This window comes from Toxorhynchites rutilus, chromosome 1 (genome assembly GCF_029784135.1).
Source record: "Toxorhynchites rutilus septentrionalis strain SRP chromosome 1, ASM2978413v1, whole genome shotgun sequence".
Taxonomy (NCBI): Eukaryota; Metazoa; Arthropoda; class Insecta; order Diptera; family Culicidae; genus Toxorhynchites; species Toxorhynchites rutilus.
The window spans coordinates 24,109,425-24,125,889 of NC_073744.1; the positions used below are offsets into that span (position 1 = coordinate 24,109,425).

The window sequence follows — 16,465 nt, forward strand, 5'->3', positions numbered from 1 at the left end:
TTTTTGTGATTTCAATAGCTTGCTTTCAAAACAATTTTTAAGCTATTGAAACAAGTTTTTGGATCAATAAGTAACACACATATAACGCGTAGACATTTTATCTTTCGAATGAAGCGGTTATCATACCATTTCTTTCAACCGGCGAAGAGGGTTTATTGCTCAAAATCCTGTTTCTCCAATGTAACACTCTCGTTTTCGAAGCTTTGAACTTACACCCCAGTATAGAAATGAAAGATGTAGTCCGACGTCAACATTATTTTCACATAAAACGTCTTGCAAAAAAATGTCATGTTGAAATTTTCTACATATTTCAATACTTCCCCTTGGTTCACCGTGACTGGTTCGCGCTGACATAAGGGTGATCACAACAAACGCGAGCTGGCTCCTCTCTCTCAGCTGTGAACCAGGCTTCCGATGCGCGCTTCGGTGCTTCAAAATAGTTATTCTTATTGGATACACTAATTTTGTCAACCCTGATATCGAGAATCGTTACACAAATCCACACGAGTCCGGGTTTCGCGAAGGAAATTCTAGCGGTTTGATCCGACAAGATTGGTATTCTTGGTAATATGTTTTGGGTCCGTTGTCTTTCTTCAAGGCCCGTTGATTTTCTTGAGGCTCTTCACTACATCCCACGAAAAACATCCCATTAAATACTTAACATAACTTGTTTGTATTAGAGAGGATTTACATTTTGCAGTTCATTCGCTTCTACAAACCATCACATTGCCTCCTTCAAGCTTAATTTTGGCTTGGATATGGCGCTCCTGAAGCTCCTCATCTGAACCTAACGTATTCGGTTGAAACTTAGACCATTTAGGTTAATGTTTGCCTTGCTGGTAAATGGGGCACTTCCGGGCAACTTTAAAACAAATAGCTGAAGGATTTCCTGGAACTCACGGATAGCTACCTTCAGGGGGTCCTTCTTGATTTTCGCATGATATTGGTGTCCGTTCTCGCATTTGTTTTACGCTTCCTGTGTCTGCCAGGGCGATCTACAACTGATCCGAGCGTTTCAGCTTCAGAATAATTTTCCGAACCTGTTTCCCAAGCTGTCTTGCTGATACTGTACTTCCCAGTGCGATTTACCGTTTTTCACATCACGAACCACCAGTTTTCGGATAGACAAGAGAATTGCCTTCGGAATCATTTGAAATACGAACTCCATTTTTTCAACTAAATCAAATGCGATCACAAGTACAAATGCATCATGTTGAGCCGTTTGATTCGAAACATGTCGAAATGTCGGACTATAAACAATCGAGGGGTCTTCGATGGAAAGTTATCGAAAATATATCGATTTTCAAAGTGCGCACTTTTAATACATATTGATTTTTGTGTTTTCGAATGTATTAAGTAAAACTATTTTTTAAAATTCAAAAGGATATAAGAAATGTGATATCGAAAATGATTACAGTCTACAGTACATTAGATCGAACCAAATAAATGAAAGAGATTCTAAAAATGAAGAGATGGGCACTTTATTTTGCTCATCAGAGTTCAGTGGAACCCCGATTATCCACGGAATAGCGTGGTAAGGTAACCGCGAATAACGAAAAAAACGCGGATAACGCAATAAATGTAAAAAAATGAGGTCCAAACACGAATAAAAGGTATCCCAGCATGAAAACTATGTTTTATCAATATAAAAATCATTAAAGTATCCATCTACAAGGTTATGTACACCAGTGGTCACATAATGTGAAAGCTATGACTACAACGAAAAAGCATGCCCCTACCTCACAATGACAAATTCTGGGATTGCCTATAGATTTACTATGGAGCTTGCCGTCGCGAATAATCCGCACCGCAGATCATCCGCTCGCGGACAAACGGGGTTCCACTGCAGTTATTGATTTTCCTTAGGTTTAGGAAATGACAACTCAGGTTTTCGAAGATTTTAGAGTCTTCGTAAGTTCGACGAATTCAGAATATTCAGAGTATTCGCGGTACCCCGATTATTGAAATAAATTTCGGTAAGAGAATAAGCATGAAAATTATTTCGATTCTTTTTTTTTTGGATTGTCTACTATTTAGTTATTTTGCATTTTTTGTGTCTCTGAGATTTCTAGAAATGTTGAGGCTATGGAAATATTTGTAATATTTACTGGAAGTCATCATATTTAGATCATTCAGAGAAATCAACTTAGAGATCAACACCATCAGAAACATTGTAATTCTTCGTTTGACTTTGGCCTCGAAATATTCATTAGACTATCAGATAATGAAGTCTCAGTAGCATACTCTGCCGCCCGTAGTAGGGGAGGAGGGGATAAGATGGACATCTTAAGAAGAGCTTCAATTCTATTTTTGGAATCTCATGTTTCCCAAAACTTTCTTAAGTTTCTTAAGTTAAGTTTCTTAAAATTCAATATACTGCTTTTCGAAATAATTGGCCAAATGTTTAATAAAAAAGTGTTTTTGAATGTTTTCTACTGAAACTAAAACAATCCGAAAAGTAGAACTTTTTTTTCGATGCGGGTGATATGGACATGTAGTGTGGGGGAGTTTGGGCAGGTTTATAATATACGAAGTGTAGAAGTTTATCGCTCGCGAGAGAAATAATTTCGCTCTCTCTCAGTGTTTGTGTGTCCTGCAATCGAAATATTTAGAACAAACAGAGAAAGCAATAGAAAAAAGAGTTGAATACTATTCCCATCACTTTCCATCAGGCATTGGATGTGATCTCAATATTTCTCTATCTATTTCAGTCCAGTACAATTATTTCAATAATTTTAATTTTCACTCACAAATGAATTTACTTTTCCGTAGACTTTCCGAGATCTCGCACAGCACGCAAAAGAGACAGAGTGCTTTGCGTTATCCAGTCTCGCATCTCACAAAGTCATTGGAAGCTGTCTGCAACAAATGAGCGAGGTAGAAGGCAGCCGAGCGAGCAGACTTTCTGTGCGCGCTGAAATTCCGAGAGGCGAGTATCGCGAGCTTGAAATTGGCTCTTTCTCTTCTCTTACGTAAAATTTTGTGATGTGTTCAGGAAAAGCCACGTCGCGTTTCGATGCGAACGATGCACATGTGTTGTGTACACAAAGAGATGCTCGTGCATTAGTGCTCGCGAGACTTTCTCGTGTACCTGCCTCAAAGTGACATTTGGTTAGTCCTTCTGAGATCTCGCACAGCACGTAGAAGAGACAATGTGCTTTGCCCTATTCAGCCTCATATCTCACACAATCATTGCGAGCTGAATGCAACAAATGAATGAATTGATTGGATGACTTTAGCAGCGATATTCATGTGAAACAGTTCTTCGTCACTAATTGTTCTACGTGCCATATTACGAAGATTAAAATTTTAACACCAGAAGCACAACTTCCCCTGACAGCACCAGATGTCACTTTGAGGCAAGCACACGAGAAAGTCTCGCGAGCACCAACACATGTGCACCACTCATGTTGAGGTGCAACGAGGTATTCTTGAGCACATCTCAATATTTTACGAAAGAGAAAAGAAGGAGCCGAACCCAGGCTCGTGTGCTAAAGCCCGGTCTCATCGCTTGCACATGAAGGGGTTGTGAGGAGGAGAAAATCGATACTCGTCTCTCGGAAATAAAGCGCACGCACAGGAAGTCTGCTTTTCCGTACATACCTAATATCGCTTCTTTGTTAACTCACGAACCGAATTATAACCATAGGTGAATTCAATTTTAAAATCAAAGCATTTTGAGCTTAATATGGAAGCCACAAAAATTACATCCACACGCGGAATGGATGTAGTTTTTGAATGGGTAAGACTGTCCGTCTTACCCCCACCTCTCCTACAGTTCAAAAAATTCATCAACATAAGTCGCGCTAGGAGGTCATAGGATGCCTGCTCATCCTATGACGATGAAACTCACGTAAAAATGTATTTCGGACAGCTTCCTGGTTAAACATTGTACGCGTGGCATAGAAACGAGACCTTATAATGAAAGTATTAGTAGTAGTTGAATTTTAGAGACTTCAAGCTTTTAAACAGTCTTAAAAAGTCCAATTAAGAAAATAAAATCATTCGGCCTTGAGAAAAGTCATTTGGAAAGTCCAGATGATCACTGCCGTCTGGTCGCTAGCCGGGTGACTGATGGATCGTAAATTTTTATAACAAAAATCGAAAATGACTTTTTTGTACCCTTGCCTGTGTAAAAAAGTCTGTAATGGATGGAGCTTATGCTACTATTATTTTTCTCATCAGTGTCCATAGAACAAGCACTGTATTTCGAGCCAGCGATTCACGAATGACTCTTTCGCAGTTGAATCTAAATATTGTGCCTTACCGCTATGTTAGTTACTCATTAATGATTGCACGGCTAGGTAAGCGCCTAAATTCACAGAACAACTATGTGCGAAAATGGGAATGCTTCCAATTATCGTCAATTTTAACCATCTACGGAATAGATTGTTGTAATGTACAGCATATCGAACAAACTCTAGAGAATCTCCGAATTGGTTGGTATGCTAATCGTCATCGAAATTCGTTCGTAGCAAAAAAGGTTGTAAAGAAAAAGACTATTTCATTAAAACGTGACATGTTTTCTGAGCTTACAACCTAAACCAATACGTGGACGTCATGAAAGATAACATGTATTGGATGTAAACAACCAGAAACAGCAGGTGACTTTTGTGGCCTTGTGGTTAGCCTAATGCACACCGTATTGGGAATTGTGGGTTCGATTCTCGTTGTGGCCGAGAAATTTTTCCTTATAGATTTTTTCCCGACCTACATTGGTATACGCGTATTCTCGAATTTGCCATACTTTCAAGGCGTGTTATTGGCACAAAAATCTCTACTAAGTACGGGCAAACCATTTTTTGTGCGGGGGATAGGGACCGCACAAAAAAAGTCGCATAACAAAAATCGTGTAAAACTTCGTCAGCAGCTTTAAAAAATCATGTTCGGTACACATTTTGAAAAAAACATTTTTTTTTGTGCGGTAGATAGGGGCCGCATAAAAAAAGTTTTCCCCCAAAAAAATAACTCAAATCCACGCCATTCACCGTTCAATTTCCTTAGATTTCCTTAGCTGTTAGAAATCATGTCATGCAAAAACTTAGAGCATTTGATGAGAGGAGAGGAATGATTTCAGAAGTGGATAATTGAGACGCAAATATGCTTTTTTCGCACTGAAATGCATATACACCATCGAAAAAAAAAACTAAATGGACGATAACTTCGTCAAATATGCCTCTTTTTATACACCGCACAAAAAAACTAGAAGTGGATTATATCTTTGATATAACCGCAAGGTGGACGTAGGACTAACGTTGACTTAGCAATCAACAAGTAGCAAGCGTATAAATCTTAGACGTTTCATCATTCGAATAAAGTGATTATCATACCACTTCGTTTAGCCGGAAAAGAATTATTAACGTTCAAAGAGGGAATCGATTCATCCTCAGAAATACCCAGCGCAAATAGTACCCACTCCCCGAATCCCGACAATTGGAATCATCGTTGATCCGGAGCAGGATTATTAACGCATGAGAAGGAATGGATTCCTCCTCGGAATTACACAGCGAAAATAAGACCCCCTTCCCATCAATTCCATCTTCCCTATTGCAGCATTCATAAACAAATGATTTTATAACACTGCTTTTATAAATGTTATTTCTTCGATATGTAATATAATATCCACTTTGATCATATCCACTACACCGTATCATACCATATCAAATCCATAGTCAATCCGAGTACAATAGTACTCGCTGCTTGCATTTAATTTTCTATGCCGATTTCCCCTGACTCCTTGGTTTTGAAATCTGTGTTAGGGAAACATTCCGATTTGCAGAAACGCATGCGAGTACAAAAGTACCCGCAGCTCAAATCTATTTTTGCAATGCCAATTTCCCCTGGCTCCATGGTTTTGAAGTCTGTGTTAGGGAAACATTCCGATTTCCAGAAATGCAAACGAGTACAAAAGTACCAGCAGCTTGAATCTGTTTTGCAATGTTGATTTCCCCCAGGCTCCATGGTTCCGAAGTCTGTGTTAGGGAAACATTCCAATTTCCAGATACGCAAGCGAGTACAAAAGTACCCACTGCTTGCATCTATTTTGCAATGCCGATTTTCCCTGGCTCCATGGTTTTGAAATCTGTGTTAGGGAAACATCCATCCATTCCAGCGATCCTACCTCAATCGTTGTGAATTATAACTGAGTGTATATAAGCGAACGGCGAGCCGATTGGTGTGATTTCAATAACCTGTTTTGAAACTAATTTTAGGGCTATTGAAACAAATTTTTGGATCAACAAGTAACAAGCATATAACGCGTAGACATTTTACCTGTCGAATGAATTGTTTATCATACTATTTCGTTCAGTTGTTTAGGAGCTATTAACGCTCAAAATCTCGTTCTCCGGCGTAACGCTTTCGTTTTCGAAAGTTTGAACTTACACCCCAGTATAGAAATGAAAGACGTAGTCCTACGTCAAAAATCGCACAAGAACAGAAAATCGCACAAAAAAAATCGCATAAAAACCGCACAAAAACAGGTTTTACTGTACTAATAAAATGACGCGAGTAATGCTACGTTGAGACGGTGAAGTTCCTCAGGATTTTTTGCGTGTCGCTTAAAGAAGATGATCCAGAAGCAGCCAAAAGTTGGCACACCCGGCACTTTGATGATAACGGGACGTGTTCAGAATCGTTATTGACTGTTCAAAGTTCGAATCATCGAAATTGGTGCGACGAGTATAAAATGCTATTCCAAAGTACCAATTAATGTGAACTTTGCACAATTTCCATGGTTTGGAGCACAACCTCAAGTCCAACATAAGATTCTAACACTTTTTCGGAACACGGATCAATCTGACTCATTCAGCATTCCATCGTTTGAGAGAGAAGTAGCCATGAAAGTGTTGTGCCACAGTTGCATAAGATCAAACCAGAGCACAACAAACAATTTCCGAAGCATTTCGAAGCCGAGTTTATCGGCTTCTCGCAAAACTGTACAATCGTGAAACCAATCTGACCAACAGACACTACCAGTGCATGTATTTCAACCACCTGGTGGACTTCCTTTCCCCCTTTTCTGTGGTTGTCTACCAAGTAAACATAAACATAAACACGCGGAAAGTGAATTGGTCCAGCTGCTGTGGCAGATGAAGGCGGGATGTTGGAGACGGAGAAGAAGTTGTTTATAAAAATAGCGCACGTGTGTATTAATAGGTTAGTAGACGAGAAGCAAAAAACTGTCCGAACTCGAATGAAAAAGATCAAGCCATGGTGTAGTGGATGTCGTTAATTTTCTAGGACTATAGTTGACATATTGGATGTAATATTGACATGTCGATTGTCAATAGTTCAACACGTCACGTAACAGACAGCATAGAGAAGCTCAAATTACAATACTTGCAATACAATTTTCCTTGCACTGGCATTCGAAAGGTATTATTACGTACGCTGTGTGCAGTTAACTTTTCACTTTCATTCATTAAGTTTGCTCAAGTGGAACGAAGGGTGGTAGGGAGTACTTGCTAGGGCGTGTGGGGCGTCTTACAGTGAGCATCTGGTGGCGTTAACGACATGCAGTGGACAGTCTCGTCGTAGGCAAGGGTCGGAAGTGATTGAAGCTAATGATGCTTATCTGACGGGGATCGGTCGCCTTCCGTGATGTTGATTAAACTGGTGCATAACCTAATGAGCATGAATTAAAAATAGTTACGACTTGGTATTTTTAGTTTGGTATCAGTATGAACTGGACATCAGCGCGTTCGAATGTCCATATCCACAGTGGAGTTTTTTTTATCCCAGATTGCGTCACAAAATGTACATTGTACCTCATGAAATTGAAAGAATGTCAACGACCAACCGCACGTCATACAATATAGATAAAGTTATGAGTTATGAAACCGAACCCTACTTTCCATATCCATCACTTTGTTTACTGGCTGTGTTTAAGAATGTGCGCCGAGCAGCAAGTGCTTTCAAGTCTATCGCGAATCACGTGTAAATTGTAGTGTGTGGAACTGGAACTATTCCTCCAACGAACGCTATTAGTTAGTCACTTTAGTAACTCTAGTCGATCATTACCTCAATTCTTTCGCTCATTTACTCAGGGCCACCTTTTTGTGCTGTAGCGCAGCTCAATGCGAGCGCTGGTTTAGGTGGATTGCTTTAGGGGTGCTCGAGGTGCGTTTGAAAATATTTGCTTGGTAGATTCTTAGCGATAGTGTCCTACATGGCTCGTTTATTATTAATATGCTTATAAAAAAATTAAGCACATTTCATTTAAAGGATTATAAGACAGCTATTATGTAGTTAAATATGCTTAAGGCAGTATTCTAGTCTAGAAATTAAAAAAAAAACAAAATTTTCTTTCTTCATATTTCTGAAGCATTCAAAAATAAACCCTAGAGAGGACTTTTCGAAAAACCCATTATTTACCGAGTTATTGTCATTTTAGAGATTCGGTATCTAATGTAGTACAGCCATAACAATAAACGTCAAATGCAGTGGCTCAGCGTGAACGGGTGACATCCAGGGCACACGTAATTCGACATTCCGATGCACCACTCAGTGTCGCATTAGAGGCGATTGTGACTTGTAATTGGACATTTACGATGACAGTGGTACAGTGTCAACCTCTGGTGGCGACATTAAATCGGGGTTTTCGAAAAAAATATTTTGATGCCAAATTTCTTCAAATGGCACGAAACGGCGAGAACTGGTGTTATCTCGAAAAAAAGCTTTTTTTTTAATTCCACATTCTTCGGGAGTGTGAAAATGATAGCAAAGAAAAAGGTCAAAAGAAACACTACAGAACTGTCAACATTCGAGTTACAACGAAAAAAACAGAGGATTGAGGTTGGGTTTGATCTGCCCATGATTGCATAGGAGACGTAATCGACAACACCTTTACTGCCGTTCTACGCATAGTTGTCCCATGTTACAAAATCGGCAACTGAGAAAAACGTCATCAAAGTATTCTACCATTTTTGGCTACCAGAAGCTTAAAGCATTTCAGTTTAGCAATACACTGATTTTTTTTTTATAGGCAGAAAACTATTATTTAATGAAATGTGAACAGATTCTCTCACTTGAATCAATCAATCTTAGTTACGGGCTCATGGGGAACAGTTATGCCTAGAATATCAACATGGGACAATTGAATTTGATGTTGTTTTTTGATATACTTGGAACAAGCAATAAGTTCTTTTTGTGTTTTTCCGAAAGATTATGCATAAAAACATCGTTTTATGAAGAAGGGAGTGATCTGCAATACCTTTGCAGAATATAAATCGCATTGTTATTAGGCATTCGCTAACAAGGTGCACATATGTTCTGCTAAACTTGTTTTTATTTGTTTGAGAATTAATTCGTTCTTTCGAACCAGAAATGAGTGCAATAGCTTTGCTGAAAGCCTGACATAAAATTCTTGTACTTGAACCGATCTATTTATTATGGATCTACAAAAAATACATGGCGCGACAATTATGCAAGCATATTATTGTTGCTTGTTGCGACAAGGAATATCAACATGGGACACTATAGCTTGATGTTGTTTTTTTTAAAAGCTGGGAACAAACAATAACTTTTTATGTGTTTTTCCGGAAGATTAGGCATGAAAACATCGTTTCATGAAGAAAAGTGAAAATTGACAAAAAGTAACATGGGACAACTATGCGTAGAACGGCAGTTTAGTGTTGGGAAAACGCATTTTTGTTGTTTTTTTGGCCTACAAGCATAACCATGAAAATTTCCGATGAAATAATCTGTCCAGTTTGAGGATATTATCGCCAAAAAGAGGGCCTAGGTGATTTTGCGGATTATAACATATTTTTTTCAGGTTGCTCTGTTTGTAGCGTTAGTATTTACAATTCCGATAATAGTCAAAACGTCTCCGTCGGTAGTTTCAGTTGTTATCGGATAAAATCGAAAAGGTTTGGAAAAAAATTAGTGAAATGTCTGGAAAAGGTGCTCTTGATTTGTTGCGAGTCTATGATAGTACTTTTTTCCTGAAGAATACTCTGGGATATGATAAGAACAGCAGGTTCGTGTTTTTTCAATTAATCGAATTTGTAAAGGCAATCAGCAATGTTGGTAATTTTAGCAACATGATTTACCGATATCACGATCAATCGCATAAATATGGATATATATATGAGCAGCGTTTCAATCCTATACAAACATGGGCAGTGATGCAGTTACCCTTAACCAGAAACCGTGTCCTCAAGCACCTCAGTTAATCAAACTATCGAGCAATGAAAACAAGATTTTTCAAGTTTTATCCAAATAAAACCGTATTTCCTAGAGGTTCTAGAAAAGATGATCCTCTAATATTGTTTCACAGTAATGTTTGAATGGCGGTAAATGTTATTTTGATCTGCTCAAATGGATTTTTTTTTCGTGAATTACATATGAATACTCCACGAAGATTTATCAAGTACTGGAATAGGTAAAAAAGTTATTTTAGATAAATCCAAGACGAATTTCTTAAAATAAAACGATTTTTAAGAATCCTGTTTTCTTTCATTTTTTTTTCAGAGCAATCTTCCAGTTTTTTAAATATTATTGGCAACTAGATTGAACTGGATTGTACAGAGTTTGGCGATGTTTCCGTATCTCCCGGAGCATATGCTGCATGAAAATTGACACTTCTAGAACCTCACTTTTCTGTTCCTCCACGTTACAATCACAGGCAGGGTCGCCAACTATAATTTGGAAAATTCAGGAAAAAAGAAAATAAAAATCAGGAAAAATTCCACATTCAAATCAGGTTCCACAATGTTTTGTCATCTTTCAAGCAGCTGAAAAATTCTATCCTCGCAGAATATTTTTGCTTTCTCGTCGAAAACTGTTCAAAGTGATTTTCATGCTGTCCTACGCGTCGAAGTTCTTGCCCCTGAGAGTATTTTGCAGAACCTGAATTTATGATCAAGTAATTCTGGAAGTGTGTCCTGGATTTTTGCTTTTAATTTGACCAGTTGCGAGCAGTACCCGTGGGAATGTATCGACTGATTGCTTGGTAGAAGCTCATTAAACAGAATTCCGTTCCAATCCTACCAAACCCAGAATATGCCTTTCTTCAGGAGAAGGCCGGCTTTGGGGTTAACTAATGGTGGCTAAGTTCATTCCGCGTATCTCAATTTTTTTGTTATTCAACATTGTTGTGAATTATACCTCTTTATTAACCATCAAGATATGCTTCGAAATGGCATTTTCATTACGTTTATGAAACTTGTCGATGCTACTAGATGCTAAAATCATAATTGATATGGACAAAAACTGTATTCGATAAAAAAAATGTTATAATGATAAGTTTCTGCGCAAATATCGGGAAAAACAAATGGTTAAGTAAGAGTCACGACTACGTATTTTAAGCATTAAGAAAACATCAAGCAATTATATTTATTCAAAATACAACCATTTGAAACTGCCTTCGGCCTTAAAGTACGCCAACTTAAAATTATTAAATATCGACACTGTACTTTTGATAACGCAAATCGCTTAGATAGATAGATTATAATAAAAAAAAAGAGTGGGCAAAAGTAAGAGAGAGTAAAAGTATACGATACCGGAGAGTTTTTTAATGTTGGTTATTATGAATGTAGGAATTATGAAAATCAGGATCATATCAGAAAAATCAGGCAAAATTGAGTGTTGGTCAGGATATTAGGGAACATGCCAAAAGGTCTGGGAAATCCTGAAAAATCAGGAAGGTTGCCATCTCTGATCACAGGTAAGGCTACGTTCATTCGATACCAGCTAACATCGGCTCCCTGATTTGTTGGAATGCCTCCGGTGCGCCCTTGTTTCAGGGCAATTGAAACAAATGATGTAGAGAAAAATATCTTCAAATAAGTAGAAGCTTTTCTTAGCCAGGATAGGTGCCACTGATCGGAACAAGTAATAACCGAAAGGGGCAATATCTGGTGAATTACGGCTTTCCAACTAGTCGCTTTAAGGGGGTCTCCGTAGCCACATTGGTTGCGCGTTCGCTTAGTAAGCGATCGATCGTGAGTTCAAAACTCAGGGCCCTCATTGACCATCTTTGTGTTGTTACAGAATAGCTACGTCCACGCAACAATCATCAGCGATGGAGATCGATCCACGGTCGAAATAAGATCGATTCATCCATACAACTGCTCTGCTCTGCAAGACACATCGGGCTACTGTTCTATAAATAACTCAACAATGACAACTGTCTCCGCTGTCCGGTGGTCCAACTGGATAATGGAAGAACAGAAAGAATACCCTTACGCCTAAATGGCTACTATGTGAATGAACCATATGTAATGGTATAGAAGGAATACTGGCGAAAGGCAACTGTGTAATGTGCTAATTATAGATATGATAACCATGTGACATGTACACGATTAAAATTCGGCTCTGTTACAGCTAAAATGCTAATGAGCTTAAATAAATAAATGGGATAAAAAAAAAAAAAAACTAGTCGCTTTCAAGTTGGTTTTCTCGGACTTTTGCAATATGTGCCCAATCGTTGTCGTGTTATAAAAACACTTTGTTGTGTAGTTGATAGCGGGATGATGATTGTATTTGGTATAAGAAGCTTTTTTTCTACCATTTTTGGCGTGCAGAGCGTTCTTCATTTCAACATTAAACGCATTGGTTCTTATGCGTCAAATCCATGATGTGTTCTCACAGAGCGCCGTGAGTCTTAACAAGAATTTTCGTGCTATGAACGGTTTTTCTGAATAAAGGAGTGCAGTAAACCTACTGTACTGATAAATCAATGACATGACTATCATGTCGTGCTGTGGACCATTTAAGATTGGTGGATAAAATACGGCACATTATAACAATTTTAATTACGATTTTTTCGAACACCCCTAGCGTCTAAGTTCTGAGCAACTCCTCGTCACTTTCATCCAACGTCATCAGCTGTGCGGGGCCGAAGGATAAGAGCTCGTGCTCTCCTTCGTCCGATTCGGCACAAACTTTTATTTCTCTTCCACCCGACATCAGTCAACCCCTTCGCAACGATCGAGCTGCGCCAGTCAGCCACGATTAGTATTGAACTGGACTCGGGCGCGATCGTTTTGGCGCATTCATTGTTTACGGTCGGTTTGGGTCTACTCTTAGCGCTCTAAGCTCTAATTACAGTGCTGTTTTGCCAGTAATATACCTGTGTTTATGTTTGCAAAAGCTGAGCAAGCACATGCTTATCGTGAAAGATATTTCTGAATGTTTACTTGTGAGAAAATAACGCGAAAATGAACGCGAGTACTGCCTCGGGATCGGAAAAGGGAATATGTGCTAATTTCTGAGGTCCATATTTTGGCATTATTCTTCTCTCAATGATCCAAAGAACTGTGCAATGAGATGGAACCAGTTTCATTATTTGTGGTTTTGGGCTGTGCGTTGTGTTGTGGTTCATCGAAGTCGAAATATATCCCGAAGGAAAGGAACAAGAAGAAAGGGACGACTACCGGCAGCACCGGTTTGTTTTGGGACAATCCTGGTTGGAAAGTTTATATGTAGGAATCCACCGTGTGGGTAATTGGGAGACATTCTTCTTTCCTTCTCGAGATGAGTGACTACAAAAACCTTCTTGTTCAAAATTTCAACTCGTGATTGATATTGAAGCAGGTGTGAGTCTAAGGCGGCTCGCACACCGGAGCAATGTGCAACTAGCAACTGTCAACATGCAATAAGCAATATTATCACCAATGGATTTTTCCATTTAATCTTTGTTGATCTCGCACACCGACGCAATACGATATCGCTGTCGCCTTTAGGCGGCTCGCACACCGGAGCAATGAGCAACTAGCAACTGTCAACATGCAATAAGCAATATTATCACCAATGGATTTTTCCATTTAATCTTTGTTGATCTCGCACACCGACGCAATACGATATCGCTGTCGCCTTTACAGAGCAACACATGTCGCTAGCAACACGGCGTGTCGGTTGAATAGCAACTTATCGCTCATATTTTGACAAGTTTCGTACATTAAGGCGATTGTTTGCATAATGTCAGGGGTTTTTATTGCTCTGGTATGCGAAGAACAACAAAATATGTTTCCTGTTGCATATTGTGTACTGCAGTTTGCTAGTTGCTTATTGCTGCGGTGTGCGAGCCGCCTTACAGAGCAACACATGTCGCTAGCAACACGGCGTGTCGGTTGAATAGCAACTTATCGCTCATATTTTGACAAGTTTCGTACATTAAGGCGATTGTTTGCATAATGTCAGGGGTTTTTATTGCTCTGGTATGCGAAGAACAACAAAATATGTTTCCTGTTGCATATTGTGTACTGCAGTTTGCTAGTTGCTTATTGCTGCGGTGTGCGAGCCGCCTAATGCCATCAATAGTTCGATGTCTCAACATTAAAACTGAGTGCTGACTGCACAAGCAAAAACTAATGCTCTGCTCTGTTTTGATGGAACGGATGCTATCAACGTTGTGCCACTTCGAACCCTGGCGAACACTATCCGCTCAAGTAGAATTAGATGTTCCTGTACCCGACTTCAGAAGTTCATTCCATTGATGATCCACGGATATTGAAGTTATTTTTTTAAGCGAAATTGAACTTGCATCACCATCAATTTGCCAATTTATTGCTCCATTGCAAAATTATGTTGCAAATGTTTTGTTGCCCCCCGCCAGAAGAAGCGAAACGAAGCCAAGAGCAGCGGCAACGTTTGCAAACCGAGCAAGTGGAACAAATCGTTGCGAGATGGTACCCAGTCTGGGAATGCCATCGAAATCCATCGCTTTTAAATTCATCGCACAAGTCGCAACCCCGATGGATGACAATCGCCAAAAAATTGAGAAAAACAATTTTCTTCCATTGTCTCTGTCTTGTCTTGGCTGCCCGATTTTGGGGCTCATTAGGTATGAGCAAAACATAAGTAGGGGAACCGCGGTTAATACGGACAGTGGGGGTAATATGGACAGGTGGTTGAGTTGTATAGTTACATTTCGAATTTCAGGTTTCTGTTAATGAGAACACCTTCTACATGTTATTCTATAATGTTTAAGCCCCCCTATGGCAATGAATACTGATAAAAAGTGGAAAAGGGAAACGAAAACCGAAAATCATACATGAATCCGCGTGTGGATGTAATTTTAGCTGCTTCGATAGTAAGCGTTTGGAGTGGTTCAATATCAAAATTCAATTCGTTGATGGTTATATTTTGGTTTGTGAGTTAACAGAGAAGAGATATTAGGTATATACGGGAAAGTAAATTCATCTTTGAGTGGAAAATTTAAATTGTTGAAATAATTGTACTGGTGGGGAAAAACGGACAGTTGCCAGAGGGAGTGAGATGGACTGTGAAAAGTCTGATTAAACTGTTCCTAAGGAATGCCCTGCATCTACAAATGGAAATGAAATCGCCAAATGTGGACTGTTTAGAAGCTGACTGGAACCAATAGCAAAATAGTTGAGGGTCTGTTCGTTTATACTGCTGAAAAGCACGATATCACTTCTAGGTGGATTAATTAGATTTTTCAGCATTCAACGGAAATTCGTGATGAGACCTTGGTTGAATAAAATTATTACTCTCACGATCGATAAACCTCTACGCTTCACATATTACAAACCTGTCCATATTACCTCCACTATATGTTCATATTACCAGCTTCGGATTTTTGACGTAGGACTACGTCTTTCATTTCTATACCGGGGTGTAAAATCAAAGTTTCGAAAACGAAAGCGTTACGCCGGAGACCGAGATTTTGAGCGTTAATAGCTCCTAAACAACTGAACGAAATGGTATGATAAACACTTCATTCGAAAGATAAAATGTCTACGCGTTATATACTTGTTACTTTTTGATCCAAAAACTTGTTTCAATAGTCTTAAAATTGCTTTCAAAACAGGCTATTGAAATCACCAATCGGTATATAAGCGAGCGGCGCTCGGAAATCCACTCAGTTCTAATTGAACAGCGATTGGAGCATGTTGTCGCTGTTGCGGTGAAGCTCTTTATTTATCATGAAAGCGCGGATGAACGGTGTCACCAAGAGCCTGTTTGTGCACCCTAGGCCAGAAGGGAATCTATCAGGAGGAGAGTGATGCCACAAACGGTTCCCTGGGAAGACATCGCTACACACACATACACGCGCGGCTATTAACAGGTGGTTATCGAGTTGGCATTAACCACTGGTGGGCTTCCAGTATCGAGGAAAATGTGGAAATATCTAATCGTTACTGAAAATAATTTGCCAGTTCCTTTGGGAATTTTCAAAATATATTCATGTGAAAGAGTTTAATTGAATGTTTTCTATCCATGTAACACTGTGACCAAATATGTTTCAATCAAGTGCTATTAACAGGTGGTTATCGAGTTGGCATTAACCACTGGTGGGCTTCCAGTATCGAGGAAAATATGGAAATATCTAATCGTTACTGAAAATAATCTGCCAGTTCCTTTGGGAATTTTCAAAATATATTCATGTGAAAGAGTTTAATTGAATGTTTTCTATCCATGTAACACTGTGACCAAATACATTTGGTTTTGTGGTTTTTCAATCAATCGCAATTAACAGGATAGCTTCAGAAGA

General features: G+C 39.1%; 1 protein-coding gene across 4 annotated transcripts in view; it reads left to right on the plus strand.

Moving 5' to 3' along the window:
• The window catches only part of LOC129761236 (aminopeptidase A), a 41,156-nt gene that overhangs the window by 5,707 nt on the left and 18,984 nt on the right, over positions 1–16,465 (plus strand). For 2 of the 4 annotated variants that reach the window (XM_055758950.1, XM_055758951.1), the window contains exon 1: positions 12,988–13,221. The exons of 1 other annotated variant lie outside the window; for it this stretch is intronic. The gene's annotated coding sequence lies outside the window, so the exon portion shown is untranslated. Of the gene's footprint in view, positions 1–12,914; positions 13,222–16,465 lie in introns of those variants that run through there. One more of the 4 variants, XM_055758952.1, reaches the window with a different exon arrangement.